This window comes from Pan paniscus, chromosome 5, assembly GCF_029289425.2.
Source record: "Pan paniscus chromosome 5, NHGRI_mPanPan1-v2.0_pri, whole genome shotgun sequence".
Classification (NCBI taxonomy): Eukaryota; Metazoa; Chordata; class Mammalia; order Primates; family Hominidae; genus Pan; species Pan paniscus.
Window position 1 is genome coordinate 81,888,151 of NC_073254.2, and position 16,727 is coordinate 81,904,877.

The following is a 16,727-nucleotide window of genomic DNA, read 5'->3' on the forward strand; positions in this document are numbered from 1 at the left end:
GCCAGACATTAGTGTCTTCACATCTTTATCCAAACGTTTTATCATATTTTAATAATACATTTCCTAGAAATGGGGTAGATTTTATTGATAAGTCAAAATATATAAATTTATTTGAGGTTTTATATTTGTGAAGCCAAATTGCTTTCCAGAAGGTTTTTAGACTTTTTTTCCAGAGACTGAATAACAAAACCCTTACAGCATTAGGTGTTATTTTTCTTAATTGTTTTTAAATTCAGTTTTAAAAATATGTTATTATTAATGTTATTATTTTATATTTGAATCTGTATTTATTTGGAATTAGAATGATTATTTTTATGCGTTAGCCTTTTGTTGATTTTTAAATTTAAAATCAGGATTTATATATTTGTTCTCGGTTTGTTGCTGTTTATTTGTTTGAATCATGCTATGGTTTGAATGTTTGTTTTCTCCAAAACTCTTGTTGAAATTTAATTGCCATTTTTATAGTATTGGGAGAAGGGACTTTTAAAAGATGGCTAGTCATGAGGTCCTGGCTCTCATGAATAGATTAATGCTGTTATCATTATCATGGTTGTAAGTTTGACTCCTGTTGCTCTCTCTCCTACTGTTTGCCTTTCTGCCATGTGATGACTTCTGCCATGTTATGGCATAGCAAGAAGGCTCTAATCAAATGCTGGCTGCTTGATCTTGGAGTTCCCAGCCTCCAGAACTAAGAGCCTATACATTTCTGCTCCTTATAAATTACCTAGTCTGTGGTATTCTGTTAAAGCAGCACAAACAGATTAAGACACATCACGATGTTTTATGCGACTTTACTTTATCAATTTATTTAAAGTCATTCATAACATATTCTGAAAGTATTTATAACTAACCCTAAACTAAGGACAAGTCAGTGCAACAAAAGACTATGAATTTACTTTAGTCAAATGATATAATTATGTTCCATGGAATTCCCATTCCATTGAGATATTAATCCAGCTAAAGTATTTCTTGAAGTGCAGTATAGACACACTGTATTTCAGCTTAAAATGTTTGTTTGGGGAGGAGGATGAGGTAACAATGCAGTCATTGCTTGAGAAAATTTTATTTCACTCATTGATTATGGAAGAAAATACCAACTACACTTTTTTTCCCTAACCTTTCCCTAATCCTAATCTTCCTATTTTTTCTTCAGTGTCTCCATCTATATGACACATTTGTTTCAAGAGAATCAAAAATAGAAAATATAAAATACTAACTGGGTAGAAAGTATAATAAAATCAGTACACTTATAATAGTTCAAAAGCATATAAAATTAGAAGAAAAAATATTAAACAAGAAATATATCATAACTGGTAACACAAACACAAAATTTGATAAAGTAATTAAGGAAGAAGGATATGAGTGGAGAACATACTGTGTTTCCAAATAAACTTTTTAGTACTATAAGATACGTATTTTCACTTTTATCACATCATCAAAATTCCATATACAATTTAAAGAAGATCCTTTAGAAACTCAAAATAACTCTGAAATTGTATTTGGAATTATAAATAGGAATATATACTTTCAAAATTCTGGTGAAATTTGTGGTGTATCACCCTTTTTACACTTTTTAAAAGGTACTTAGCAAAGCTTAAAATGTTTAAGTGAGACCTTTTGACAGATGGAAAATGCAACCAATTGAGAGATTACAAACACATTAAGAATGAGAACATATGGCATTATGCTAAATAATCATTTAATAAATGTTCAGGTAATAACTATATGAAAAAATACTGTCCTTTATTTCTCAACATTTAAAATTTAAATTTTAAAAGTTGAAATTTTAAACATAAATGCAGATGAATGAAGAAGAGAATAGAGGCTGGGCACAGTGCCACTTGCTTGTAATCCCAGCAGTTTTCAAGGCCACAGCAGGAAGATCGCTTGAGCTCAGGAGTTTGAGACCAGCATGGGCAACATGAGGAAATCCTGTCTCTACAAAAAAATACAAAAAATCAGCCAGGCGTGGTGGTGTGTGACTGTATTCCCAGCTACTTAAGAGGCTGAGGTGGGAGGATCACTTGAGCCAGAGAGGTCAAGGATGCGGTGAGTCAAGATTGTGCCTCTGCACTCCAGCCTGGGTGATAGAGTGAGACCTTGTCTCAAAAAACAAAACAAAACAAAACACCCAGAATGATGAGTAACTGTCTTGTTTGAGACTTATCCAATTCCTTACAAAGTATAAAAGAAGTAAACAGAAAAGATTGATGTAATTCACTATAAAAAATTATATATCTACTACAAAAAAAACCAATTAAACAAAATTGAGACTAATAGATTTGTGAGGGTTAGCATTTAAATTATGATTGAGTGTGTGTTTTAATAATATTATATATGTCAAGGAAATACAAAACATGTCAAGGAAGTTTAAAAAATCATGAAAATGCACTAAATGCAGTGACGTGGAAATACTAAACATCAAGTATTTGGAGAAATGTTTGCATTATTATGATGTAAAACCTTAAGAACCATTAAGAAAAATATACTATATTTACTAAAAATGGGCACAGAATTAAAAAAACAAAACTTTTAAAAGCTTTAAAATTGGCCTGGAAAAATATAAAGATTTAAATAAAGTTTCATTAATAGCCTATTGTGTTCAAATTTTAAAAATAAGTTTCATTCTCTTTTTTCTTTTAACATTTAACACCCCCTTTATTTAAAGTTGGATTTGTTTTTTTATTTTATTATTATATATATTTTTATTATACTTTAGTTTTAGGGTACATGTGCACAACCTACAGGTTAGTTACATATGTATACATATGCCATGTTGGTGTGCTGCACCCATTAACTCGTCATTTAACATTAGGTATATCTCCTAATACTATCCCTCCCCCCTCCCCCTACCCAAAACAGGCCCCGGTGTGTGATGTTCCCCTTCCTGTGTCCATGTGTTCTCATTGTTCAATTCCCACCTATGAGTGAGAACATGCGGTGTTTGGTTTTTTGTCCTTGCTATAGTTTGCTGAGAATGATGGTTTCCAGCTTCATCCATGTCCCTACAAAGGACATGAACTCATCATTTTTTATGGCTGCATAGTATTCCATGGTGTATATGTGACACATTTTCTTAATCCAGTCTATCTTTGTTGGACATTTGGGTTGGTTCCAAGTCTTTGCTATTGTGAATAGTGCCGTAATAAACATACGTGTGCATGTGTCTTTATAGCAGCATGATTTATAGTCCTTTGGGTATATATCCAGTAATGGGATGGGTGGGTCAAATGGTATTTCTAGTTCTAGATTCCTAAGGAATCGCCACACTGATTTCCACAATGGTTGAACTAGTTTACAGTCCCACCAACAGTGTGAAAGTGTTTCTATTTCTCCATATCCTCTCCAGCACCTGTTGTTTCCTGACTTTTTAATGATTGCCATTCTAACTGGTGTGAGATGATATCTCATTGTGGTTTTGATTTGCATTTCCCTGATGGCCAGTGATGGTGAGCATTTTTTCATGTGTCTTTTGGCTGCATAAATGTCTTCTTTTGAAAAGTGTTTGTTCATATCCTTCACCCATTTTTTGATAGGGTTGTTTATTTTTTTCTTGTAAATTTGTTTGAGTCCATTGTAGATTCTGGATATTAGCCCTTTGTCAGATGAGTAGATTGCAAAAATTTTCTCCCACTCTGTATGTTGCCTGTTCACTCTGATGGTAGTTTCTTTTGCTGTGCAGAAGCTCCTTAGTTTAATTAGATCCCATTTGTCAATTTTGGCTTTTGTTGCCATTGCTTTTGGTGTTTTAGACATGAAGTCCTTGCCCATGCCTATGTCCTGAATGGTATTGCCTAGGTTTTCTTCTAGGGTTTTTATGGTTTCAGGTCTAACATTTAAGTCTTTAATACATCTTGAATTAATTTTTGTATGAGGTGTAAGGAAGGGATCCAGTTTCAGCTTTCTACATATGGCTAGCCAGTTTTCCCAGCACCATTTATTAAATAGGGAATCCTTTCCCCATTGCTTGTTTTTCTCAGGTTTGTCAAAGATCACATGGTTGTAGATATGCAGCATTATTTCTGAGGTCTCTGTTCTGTTCCATTGGTCTATATCTCTGTTTTGGTTCCAGTACCATGCTGTTTTGGTTACTGTAGCCTTGTAGTATAGTTTGAAGTCAGGTAGGGTGATGCCTCCAGCTTTGTTCTTGTGGCTTAGAATTGACTTGGCAATGCAGGCTCTTTTTTGGTTCCATATGAACTTTAAAGCAGTTTTTTCCAATTCTGTGAAGACAGTCATTGCTAGCTTGATGGGGATGGCATTGAATCTATAAATTACCTTGGTCAGTATGGCCATTTTCACGATATTGATTCTTCCTACCCATGAGCATAGAATGTTCTTCCACTTGTTTGTATCTTCTTTTATTTCGTTGAGCAGTGGTTTGTAGTTCTCCTTGAAGAGGTCCTTCACGTCCCTTGTAAGTTGGATTCCTAGGTATTTTATTCTCTTTGAAGCAATTGTGAATGGGAGTTCACTCATGATTTGGCTCTCTGTTTGTCTGTTATTGGTGTATAAGAATGCTTGTGATTTTTGCACATTGATTTTGTATCCTGAGACTTTGCTGAAGTTGCTTATCAGCTTAAGGAGACTTTGGCTGAGACCATGGGGTTTTCTAGATATACAATCATGTTGTCTGCAAACAGGGACAATTTGACTTTCTCTTTTCCTAATTGAATACCCTTTATTTCCTTCTCCTGCCTGACTGCCCTGGCCAGAACTTCCAACACTATGTTGAATAGGAGTGGTGAGAGAGGGCATCCCTGTCTTGTGCCAGTTTTCAAAGGGAATGCTTCCAGTTTTTGCCCATTCAGTATGATATTGGCTGTGGGTTTGTCATAGATAGTTCTTATTATTTTGAGATACGTCCCATCAATACGTAGTTTATTGAGATTTTTTAGCATGAAGGTTGTTGAATTTTGTCAAAGGCCTTTTCTGCATCTATTGAGATAATCATACAGTTTTTGTCTTTGGTTCTGTTTATATGCTGGATTACATTTATTGATTTGCGTATGTTGAACCAGCCTTGCATCCCAGGGATGAAGCCCACTTGATCATGGTGGATAAGCTTTTTGATGTGCTGCTGGATTCGGTTTGCCAGTATTTTATTGAGGATTTTTGCATCAATGTTCATCAAGGATATTGGTCTAAAATTCTCTTTTTATGTTGTGTCTCTGCCAGGATTTGGTATCAGGATGATGCTGGCCTCATAAAATGAGTTAGGGAGGATTCCCTCTTTTTCTAATGATTGGAATAGTTTCAGAAGGAATGGTAACAGCTCCTCCTTGTACCTCTGGTAGAATTCGGCTGTGAATCCATCTGGTCCTGGACTTTTTTTGGTTGCTAAGCTGTTATTGCCTCAATTTCAGAGCCTGTTATCAGTCTATTCAGAGATTCAACTTCTTCCTGGTTTAGTCTTGGGAGGATGTATGTGTCGAGGAATTTATGCATTTCTTCTAGATTTTCTAGTTTATTTGTGAAGAGGTGTTTATAGTATTCTCTCATGGTAGTTTGTATTTCTGTGGGATTGGTGGTGGTATCCCCTTTATCATTTTTTATAACATCTATTTGATTCTTCTCTCTTCTTTATTAGTCTTGCTAGAGGTCTATCAATTTTGTTGATCTTCTCAAAAAACCAGCTCCTGGATTCATTGATTTTTTTAAGGGTTTTTTTGTGTCTCTATTTCCTTCAGTTCTGCTCTGATCTTAGTTATTTCTTGCCTTCTGCTAGCTTTTGAAGGTGTTTGCTCTTGCTTCTCTAGTTCTTTTAATTGTGATGTTAGGGTGTCAATTTTAGATGTTTCCTGCTTTCTCTTGCAGGCATTTAGTGCTATAAATTTCCCTCTACACATTGCTTTGAATGTGTCCCAGAGATTCTGGTATGTTGTGTCTTTGTTCTCATTGGTTTCAAAGGACATCTTTATTTCTGCCTTCATTTTGTTATGTACCCAGTAGTCATTCAGGAGCAGGTTGTTCAGTTTCCATGTAGTTGAGCGGTTTTGAGTGAGTTTCTTAATCCTGAGTTCTAGTTTGATTGCACTGTGGTCTGAGAGACAGTTTGTTATAATTTCTGTTCTTTTACATTTGCTGAGGAGTGCTTTACTTCCAACTATATGGTCAATTTTGGAATAGGTGTGGTGTGGTGCTGAGAAGAATGTATATTCTGTTGATTTGGGGTGGAGAGTTCTGTAGATGTCTATTATGTCTACTTGGTGCAGAGCTGAGTTCAATTCCTGGATATCCTTGTTAACTTTCTGTCTCTTTGATCTGTCTAATGTTGACAGTGGGGTGTTAAAGTCTCCCACTATTAATGTGTGGGAGTCTAAGTCTCTTTGTAGGTCGCTCAGGACTTGCTTTATGAATTTTGGTGCTCCTGTATTGGGTGCATATATATTTAGGATAGTTAGCTCTTCTTGTTGAATTGATCCCTTTACCATTATGTAATGGCCTTCTTCGTCTGGAGCTGTTCCTATTCGTCCATCTTGGCTCCACCCCCCATTCTCTTTACTTCAGTCAAAATTAGACAAAGTTGTCATGGTCAACTGTCAGAGGCTGGCGCATGGGTAGTAAAGGAATTTACCCAAGACAGTAACAAGTTTAGAAAGACAGATTTATTAGAGAAAAGGGAACAGTACGTTGCAAGGGAGCAACAGGCAAGATAGTAAAAAGAAGGCTCTCTGCTGTCTGCAAAGAGGCAGGAGCTAGAGGGAAATTTTATAAGGTCATGCTGCTTAGTCTGAATGCTTACAGACAAGATGCTTGGGTGCATGTGAGATGGTGAGCTCAGGGCCTGTGGCAGGATACTCGGGGGGTGCCAGTGAGCTGTTTGCAGTTGACCCCATTTCTTGGAACATTCACTCCCATCTACCCATTTGTCTGTTTCTGCAAGCTAAACCTATTTGTCAATTTTATTTTAACTCCTTAGTGCCCCACAAAAGTGAAAGGGACTAACAAACTGAAATGTAATTCTGGGAATGATCTGTGGAGAAAAAAAATCATTCTCATACATGATGCATTGTTGCTGGTGCTATACATTGCTAAAACGTCTCTGGAAGGCATTTTTACAATGAGTAACATCAAGTAATATAGGTACATGTTTTAAACTCACTAATTACTCTTCATGGAAATGACTCCAAATAATTATATCATTAACACAAAAAGACAGTGATCTATGTAGATTATGTATAAAATTTGCCAATATGAAAAAAAATTGTTCATTTGTCCATTTAGAGAAACTGGTTAAAGCCATCTCTGAATGCAATTCAGACTTAAAATAATTATGTATGTATATGTGAGGGTATATGTACCTATATGCACATACACAGATACTGAATTGGAAAGAGAACAAACTTGCTAAAAAAAGACAGATACAAAAGAATATATATAGCATAATCGTATAGCTAAACGTGTTTACAAACTACAAACAATCCTGAAATATAGTAAAAGACTCAACTGCTATGACAAACACTTAATTGGCAAATTAATATAATAATAAAATAGAATATTTCTTCTAACACATTAGAAAGATATTAACATAATGCCCATTTTATTTCGGAGGGTATATGCCATGAACTATTGCTCAAATTGCAAATGGATGAATAATCGCAAATTATTTCTAGTGGCCAATTTGATAATTTACATCAAAGTCTTTGAAATGTGGTTGCTTTTTAACCTGGCTAAATTACTTCTTGACATTTTTTTCTAATGAAATCTTGGCAGACAAATTAGTTGCCAGTAAAGATTTTTGAATATAGTCTTGTTTATAAAAAATTCTGAAAGTACTCAAAATGCTAAGTTAAAAATTACAAATTCCCTTAGTTAATTGAAACACTCACAAATTAATGTTATGTTTATACAGGCATTAAGACACTTTTTAAAATAAGTAATGATTTGGAAAACACTTAAATTATCATAGTGCTAAGTTAAAAACCAGAATACAAAGGTATATGATAATGATATGAACTGACATATGAAAAACATATATCTAAAAATTCCATTATTTCACAATTATGAAGGATTTTAATTTTCTTAAAATTAACATGTTCTAGTTATTTATAATTAGCATGTATTTTACTGCAACTTAATGCCAATAATTTCAAATGATGTTACCCACCATTTAGATAAGCTTTCAAATTTTACAAAATAATTGCAAAATTATATAATCATTTAATTCTTAAAATCTTTGCATAGACATTACTATCTCTAATTTATAGATAAGGAACTGAAATTTGGATTGTTGAAAATACTTCCTCACTTTTCACATAGACTTTAAGTGGTGGAGAAACTTAAATCCCAGGATTTTATGTGGATGAAGAATGGAAGTTAATATAGACAAGTAAGGCTTTTGATTTAAGTGAAAAGTATATAGAAAGTTATTATTTCAATATAGTTTACTATTGTTATAGTTTTTTTTAAATAAAATGTCATTATATAAAAGTAAAATTATAACCTAAGTTTTGTGTTGTGAATCTTTACTCTTCACTAAATCATCTTGCTATTTCTGTGTCAATTTCTAATTTTCGTCTGGGAAGTCAACATACAGGGACCAGAGCTCCTTCCTGACTTCTACATTGCTTTACAATGTTGGTTTTAAGTATACATTTAGCTATGCATAACAAGGACAACTGATGAAGCGTAGAATTTTAGTTCCCAGAAGCTGAGAGGATCAGGAAATGGCAAGATCTTGGTCAAGGGATAAAAAGTTTTAGTTATGTAAGAGGAATAATTTCTGAAAATCTAATGTACAGCAATGTGAATATAGTTAACAATTCTGTATTGTGGATTTAAAATGTCCTAAGAAAATAGATCATAAGTGCTCTCTCACACACACACACACACACACACACAAACACACACTTAATTATGTGAGGTGAAGAATGTTAATTATCTTGATTGTGGCAATTATTCCACAATGTATTACATATATCAAAACATCAAAGCATATAAGAAATATATGCAATTTTTATTTGTTAATGATAACTCAGTAAAGATTTGGGGGAAAATAAACATCTCATTGGCATTTTGGTAACAAGCACAACTAACTAAGCATACCTATGCCTTGTGTGTAAATTAGTAAGTTCTACAAAGGTTATGGTTCTTGTATATTCATTGAGTCAGTTGTTTGTTGATTTTATTAAATTAGAATATTTTATCACACAAAACTTTTGACTCATTGTCATTCACCATTATTGATATTATTTCATCATGATCCATGATCTCAAGTCCACTTGTTAAAATCTTCACCTTCATATATAAACTTACACTTCAGGATCTGATACCTGTTTATTCATATTTGTTACTCATTTATAAAACCAGTGAGAAATGCTTTATGAATAATTTCCTGTCTGGTCACTTATGACCACAAACAACACTCTTTTCTTGTTCTTTATTTTTCTTCATTTTAATTTTTTTGAGAGCACCATTTATTCCAGTAAGGTTTTCTTATCTCTTCTTTCTCATACCACTCAAATGATATGCTTTGCTCAAATAATCTTTTCTTGTGCTTCTCTGTCTTCATTATTTACCTTGGATATCCTGCACAGTTTGTAACTTTAACTATGACTGGTATAGTATCTAAAAGTTGTTACTATAGCTTAAGCACATCTCCTATGCTTGCCTTACTATTATATTCCAAATGTCTGAAAACTGTTTCCAGTTGAACATTCTATCAATGCTTCAAACTCAGTAGATCCAAATTCAATGAATGATATTATCTTACCTTAAAACATCCTTTCCTTTTCTTGACCTACTATTTTTGTTTGTGATAGAACCATTTTCACAGTCTCTCTAACTGTATTACCCTTTTCAGATATCCCAATGGTACTGTTTCAAAAAATAAAAGAGACTTTTTCATTAAAACCTTTTGAATTTCAGTGTGTGACATGTTAAGGCTGGCTTTTGTGAAATGAATGAAACTATATAAGGAGTGACTTTAGAGAGAGGTTATTTGTATCTGTATCCATGAACAAAAAATAATCTTAGTTTAAGAAAAAAATAGATGTCATATTTTTACATGAGTGAATATTTGAACTTTTTAACAGCTGCCAAAATTTCTGTTAGTATTTAGTTGCAATATGAGTTAAATGTGATATGTATTATCATATTATAATACATACAAATGTAATTTCTTATGAAAATTTCCAGTGCTCATCTTTTTATATTTAGTGCTTCACTTAGATGATTTGCAACAATTTATGGATCAGTCAAGCATAGAGAATGTGGAATAAAAAATGCTTGCTAACACGAATGTCAGCTATTTTTTTCTGGTTTTAAAATTCATTGTCAGATGAAACTTTAGAAGATCGAATTATCTTCTAAAATCTTTTAAGACATTTTGTTCTTGGTATTATTCACAAACTTTTTCCAACTACTGTTGACATATCAATTGACTTTAAATTGTCATAAATCATCAGTGATTGGCTTAAGCAAATGTTGGGGACTCTATTCTGGTCATAAAGAGTTTTGGAATTTGTAGAATGTTAAAGTCTAATGGCAATTTCCTTTTTCAAAGGTGGACAGAGAAATTACAAATATTTTTGAAATTTGTATTTAGAAATCAGTGCTATCAACTGATGTATCTTGTGCTTAGTTTAATGGAAAAGAGTGAGAAATATTTGTGGACAATGATGAGCAATGGAAAGTTCTAGGCCATATTTACAGCCATATAAATGTAATGTGGAGTGTGCTTTATATAAAATTATGTTCTCTTTCTTTTTTTTTTTCCAAGAAAAAGATTATTTATTTAAAATCTTCTGGTATGTAAGACTAAGTATCCAGCTATTACATATCTGTATCAAAATAAAATAAAAAGACATTTTAATAGCAACATTTATATGTCATTTACTAGGTCTCAGACACTTTTCTTTCTTTTTTTCTTCCTTTCTTTTTTTTTTTAGACAGAGTCTTGCTCTTTGCCCAGGCTGGAGTGTAGTGGTGTGATCTTGGCTCACTGCAGCCTCTGTTTCCCAGGTTCCAGCAATTCTTTTTTTTTTTTTTTTTTTTCTTCTTTTTTTTTTTTAATTATACTTTAAGTTTTAGGGTACATGTGCACATTGTGCAGGTTAGTTACATATGTATACATGTGCCATGCTGGTTTGCTGCACCCACTAACTCGTCATCTAGCATTAGGTATATCTCCCAATGCTATCCCTCCCCCTCCCCCCTCCCCACCACAGTCCCCAGAGTGTGATATTCCCCTTCCTGTGTCCATGTGATCTCATTGTTCAATTCCCACCTATGAGTGAGAATATGCGGTGTTTGGTTTTTTGTTCTCTTTCACAGCCTTTTTTCTACATACGAAAGTGGTCATTATAAGCTGTGTAAACAGATGTAGATTTACCATCTGTTGGGTTTGTGGGTGAAGTTTGCTTTAAAAATTTCCCAAACTGTGTCCCTGTTATAGCATTTTTTTCTTGTAGCTTTTATTATTTTGTATCATGTGGCTTGGTGTGTCCTATTTCTCATATTATTCAATCTTTATGAAGTCAGAGTCCTTATGTTATCTTTAAGAAAAAAGCTATATATACGTTGTGATTACTCAAGCATACACTTAAGGCTATGTATGATATTTTAGTAAAAATCTTTTATTCTGTCAATGTAATTGTAGCATATTTATTTAAGATTTAGCCTTACTATGCAACTAAATTTCAAGTAACTCTAATCTATTACTTTAGTTTCAAGGTAATCAATTCCAGAATGTGCTATAACAATTTTGTTCATACAACATAATTACATCTATATATACATATATTGTATCATAGGAGATTAAGCTGTATGTCAGATGATTTGCCAGTGTTAAATCTGTTGGCAACATTCAGTAATGTCTTTGTTACTAAAATAAAAAGAAAAATGATAAGCTTAATAATTTATATTCTCATATGGAAATGAAAAATTGTTATATAATCCCATCATTGCCTTCTCTTTATGAGTCCTTAAAATAGGTTTTCATGTAAAGTTGTACTTCAAAGGTTACATTTTTTAATAAATGTAAGACCAACATTAGATGTCAGGGAAAATTTATTGGTGTTTGATAATACATATTATTTTTTGTAATACTTGGTTTGGTGAGTCCCCCGTTCTATTTTGATTTATATTTTATTCTTCTGATTCATATTTTAGAGAGGTTAGTAGATTTACAGTGAAGTAGCAAGAAGTTCTGTCTCATTCACTCCTGCTAAATATTTTACAGTTCTACAGAACGTGATCTATAAACCATCATCATTTTCAGGAAGCATGTTCCAAAAGAACTACAGACATGAAAAACCACTGAAGTTTAATATTTTTTATAGCATAACAAACGTAAGGCTATCACAGCACCACCGTAATTTAAGATGGGATGAGGTTATCCATTGCAACTCTTAGGCCAACATGATGGAATCTGCTGCCAGAATCCAGACAAGCTAATTAATCTCTTCTTTATTATCTTCTTGATAAAGCTGTACATTCTAAAGTAGAGAATTTCAATTAAAATTCATGTTTCTTATATAAGGCTCTAAGTTTTTTTTTTTTAAATTTCCAGGCTTTAGGGCTCATATTGCTTTCCAAAACAGTGCAACACAAATTTGATCCCTTGACCACACTGGGTTCCTTCATGTTCTGATAATACATGTCAAGCATACTATGTCTTCTATGTTTTAATTACAGAGCTCAAGATACTATTCTCTTATCTAAGATCAACATAAAAATACTCTCAATAAGTATTATTTGACATGATATTAATATAGACCTCTCAAGACCATGTTATCAAAGTGTTCTCTCATTTTTCCTAAATAAGTTTGCAAGGACCAAAATTGGAAACTGTTAACAAAATACTCATCTGTTTTATGTCCTTATGAACTGTTCAGCTGTATCCTCCTTCCTGTTTTCTACTTGAATAGCTGATTGCCATATTAGAAATATAAAATAATGAATTTTTAATATAAATTTGGGACATGTTTTACATTTAAGAAAAACATTAACAGCATCTATATTCAATAAATTAAACATAAATAGGTAAATATATTCTTTGAATTTATCTTTCCCTCTTCAGGAAGCAGAATGGCCAATATCATAGGCTTTGGGAACCTGCATATGCTATTTGTCAGCATTCTTATTGGTATATGTATGCCCCTTTGTCAAAATTTCACTTGAGAAAGAAATTTAGATGATGTTTGCATGGGCATATTTTCCATATCAGCTGACTTTCAAGTAGGATTTCCGAGGTACTAATATACTTAAAAGGCTAAGGCTAGACAAAGATTTTCTGTAACTCAATTTACCTTCTATGAAATCATAGACTGATTTATCCTATGATTATTTTAATCAAAAGTACAAACTTTCATAAAAATAAATTATCAACTTAATTGTGATATTAAGGAATAATTCAATGAGTATTGCAGTTCTCTATAAGAGGGAGACCCTGCTTAAATTCAGTTTACCATTTGTTCTTCCTCTACAATTTATGCCAAAGTTAAACTAAACATTTGGAGTTCTGGGAAATTTCCATGATCATGTATTTTCCTAACATGGCACTATTGGCTACTTTCTAAATTCATAAAATTCTGTTAACTCATAATATTCATGGTATATAATACTTGGTAAAATTAAAAGTAAGTTAAAACAACTGTTTTTAATTAAATAAAATACAACAAAAATTATATTAAATAACTTTCTTCTCAGTCCTTAAAAATACTTTGTCATGTATAGAATTACAGTGTCAAGAAACATTTTAAAAAATAGTTTACCTTCATCTGGTGGAATTTGCCAGCTTTATCTTTCCCGTAGAATGAACAATGCATATAAAAATGAGGTCAAATGATCCTGTGAGCAGTGTTTGCTTGGTAGGGTGGGTGGCAGAGTTTTGATTGTTTTTTCTTGGTGTGAACTGTTGTCATCACCAGTTCCATTTTAGCACCAGAAACGACCTCGCCCAACTAAAGAAATATACTTCAGTGTTGGGTTTTACCACATATACACAAATATGCATCTGGCATTTTGGGTCTTACATTTGAAATACTTTGTTTCTGTTTAACTTCATAAGTATGAATAGCATACTGGACTTTGTGACATAAAAGTTGAAATGTAAGCATTGAAAAGTTAAGTAAAGGTTTAGCCTCTGAAGAAGATCAGCAATTAATACAAGAATCATTGTCTTGCATGGATATCATGGGGATTATTTAATGTGTTACCTGTTGATAGTAGATGACTATAGTTTATGTATTTTCATGGAAAAAGAAAGGATATAAATTGTAAGGGTAATTAGAAGGCATGTAAGACCCAATAATTAGGAAATCAGTAATATCTCAACAGTGTTTTCAGGAAACTCGTTTGGTTTGGATTGCTAATTCTATACACGCTTTCCTAAAGCTGCCTATAACTATTTAAAATTCAAGTAACAGATAATTAGTGACACTGCCTTGTAACTTACACAGGCTGTGCAGCTTCTATTCAGTTTTTAATTAGAATTATGAGTAAATTATTCATTGTCTGTTGGAGTTGCCTGGAGGAGAAAAAGTAGTTGAAGGTTTCATAAGTCAAGGGAGAGAGTTGCCACTTAAAATATAAAATTATTGAGAAAAATGTGGTGGAAACTGTTATCATTTGGAGAATCTTATTGTGTCTTACAAATTTCTCATTTTTGTTATTGGATATTCAAAGATTTCTAAATAACTTTAAAAATAAGTGAGAAAATTTATGATTATTTTTGTTGTTAATTTTTCATCTTAGATGTCATTGATTTCTATTTCCTTGATCCTTAGTAGTAATTCAATTCTTAATGCCATAGTATTTGGCTGATGTATTAAAATGTAACTGTGCTTCCTCAGGTTTCAAGTATTTTAATAATATTTAAATAAGATGAAATAAGCTACTTTTAGTATTTATGCTATTGAAACCATTTTTGGCTTAGACATTTTGGAAACCTTGTACCAATAAGTTTAGTAGTTATTTTCTGACCTTTTAAGTTGGCAGAAAACTGGCCTATTTCCAGAAATTGTAATAAATTCTTTGAAATTTAGATCACCACTTAGACTCATAGGATGTCAACAGAGCTAGATCATTTGGCCATGCTTTCATTTTCATTCCCACTTTAGTACGTCTTTTTGTGGTCAAGAAAATGGTTTATAGTATAATATATTCGCCTCAAAAATGTCAGTTTATTTTAAAATCAACCTCTTTTTTCTATATGACAAAAAACTCCATGTACCTTTCATTTCAGGGATGTTCTTTTCTATTATTCAATGGGTTCTTTCTTTCTCTCCTCTCTCTCTCTGTGTGTGTGTGCGCACACGTGCGTGTGTGTGCGTCTGTATTTGTATGTGTGTATGTGTGTTCTAAAACCTGTAAAAATCCAACATCTTCACCATGGGGTTCTTTGGTAATTAACTTATTTAGCTGTTCTCTAAATTGACTCACTCAGGAAAGTGTCCCTATAATTATTTTATAGCACCATCATTACCTTATCACAAAAATAGTTCTTGCAGGTGAAAGTAAGTTTCCCATTTTTAGAAGATTGCACTACAATAATCTGTGCTTATTCTCTTCTGTTTTATTGCATACAATTCAAGGCAATACACATTAAAATTTTTGTTTTCAGTGCTAAAGCTTAGTGTGTTTCAATGAATCTCTTCTCAATGTGTATAGTACCAAAGGATGTTGTTCCAACTGTTTAGTGTAACAATTTAGTAAAACATCCTTAAAAGACTTACATATATTAGAAAGAAGAGTGTAAGTACACTCAAAATTTGAGGATCATTATAGAATGTAAAATAATTTATTTAGCATAATTTTGGATACTGTAGTTAGGTAGAAGTCAGTATATATAGACTTGCTCTCACCCCCAAAAAAATTTTGCCTTTAAAAGTTTCCACACAGTCTTATGTTTAATTTTTTACATTTAAATAATTGTTTTAACTCTTGTAAAAAGTACCATAATTGAAAAAGCATGTGTTGTATTGGCTGATTTATTTTGGCTTTATCTGGAAAATGGAATATCCAAGGAAATTAGAGGTTATACTGTATTTTCTGATATCTCTAATTAAAATGTAAACATTTAAAAATAGAACATAATACATATATTTGTATTTTTATTTTTAAACATTTTAGATATAGCAATTAAATATTTATGCAAACTATTTATCAATGCCACAAATTATCATATTTGCTTGTGTTATCTTGCACAATTATGTACAGCTTAGGTGTGATTTATGTGGACATTGGGTATTCCCTGTGGTACTAATATAGTGTACCAACTCAGCTCTTGGCCTTTTCCAATCTAATTTCATGAAAGATAATCAACTAGTTAAAAATAATAGAATACATTTTTCTCTACATGAAAACAGATTCATTATGGAAAATAATTGAAAACATATATATGAATTATCCCAAAAACCTTTCTTCTTGGACTCAGTCACATAACAATACAAGTACATTAGTACAGAAAGTAAATGTTCAGGAATAGGGAATGATTTCTCATAGATCACTTTTCCTGCTTAGAACAATTAAAAATGCTGAACAATTGTTTTGATATGTCTTAAAACATGGTAAAGGTAAAATGGTTGTAATTTTCACCAAAGCAATGTAAGAAGATGGATATCCAGAGAGATCAGCCATGATCTCTTTGGCCAATTTTGAAAAAGTTGCTTGTGAGATTAAAAACTGAATAGCTTTAAAAAATTGAGGAAGAGAGGGGATATTTTCTATCTGGTACAAAATTTTAAAAAGTTTGCCTAGTAAAATCCCTTCTTGAAAGAAGT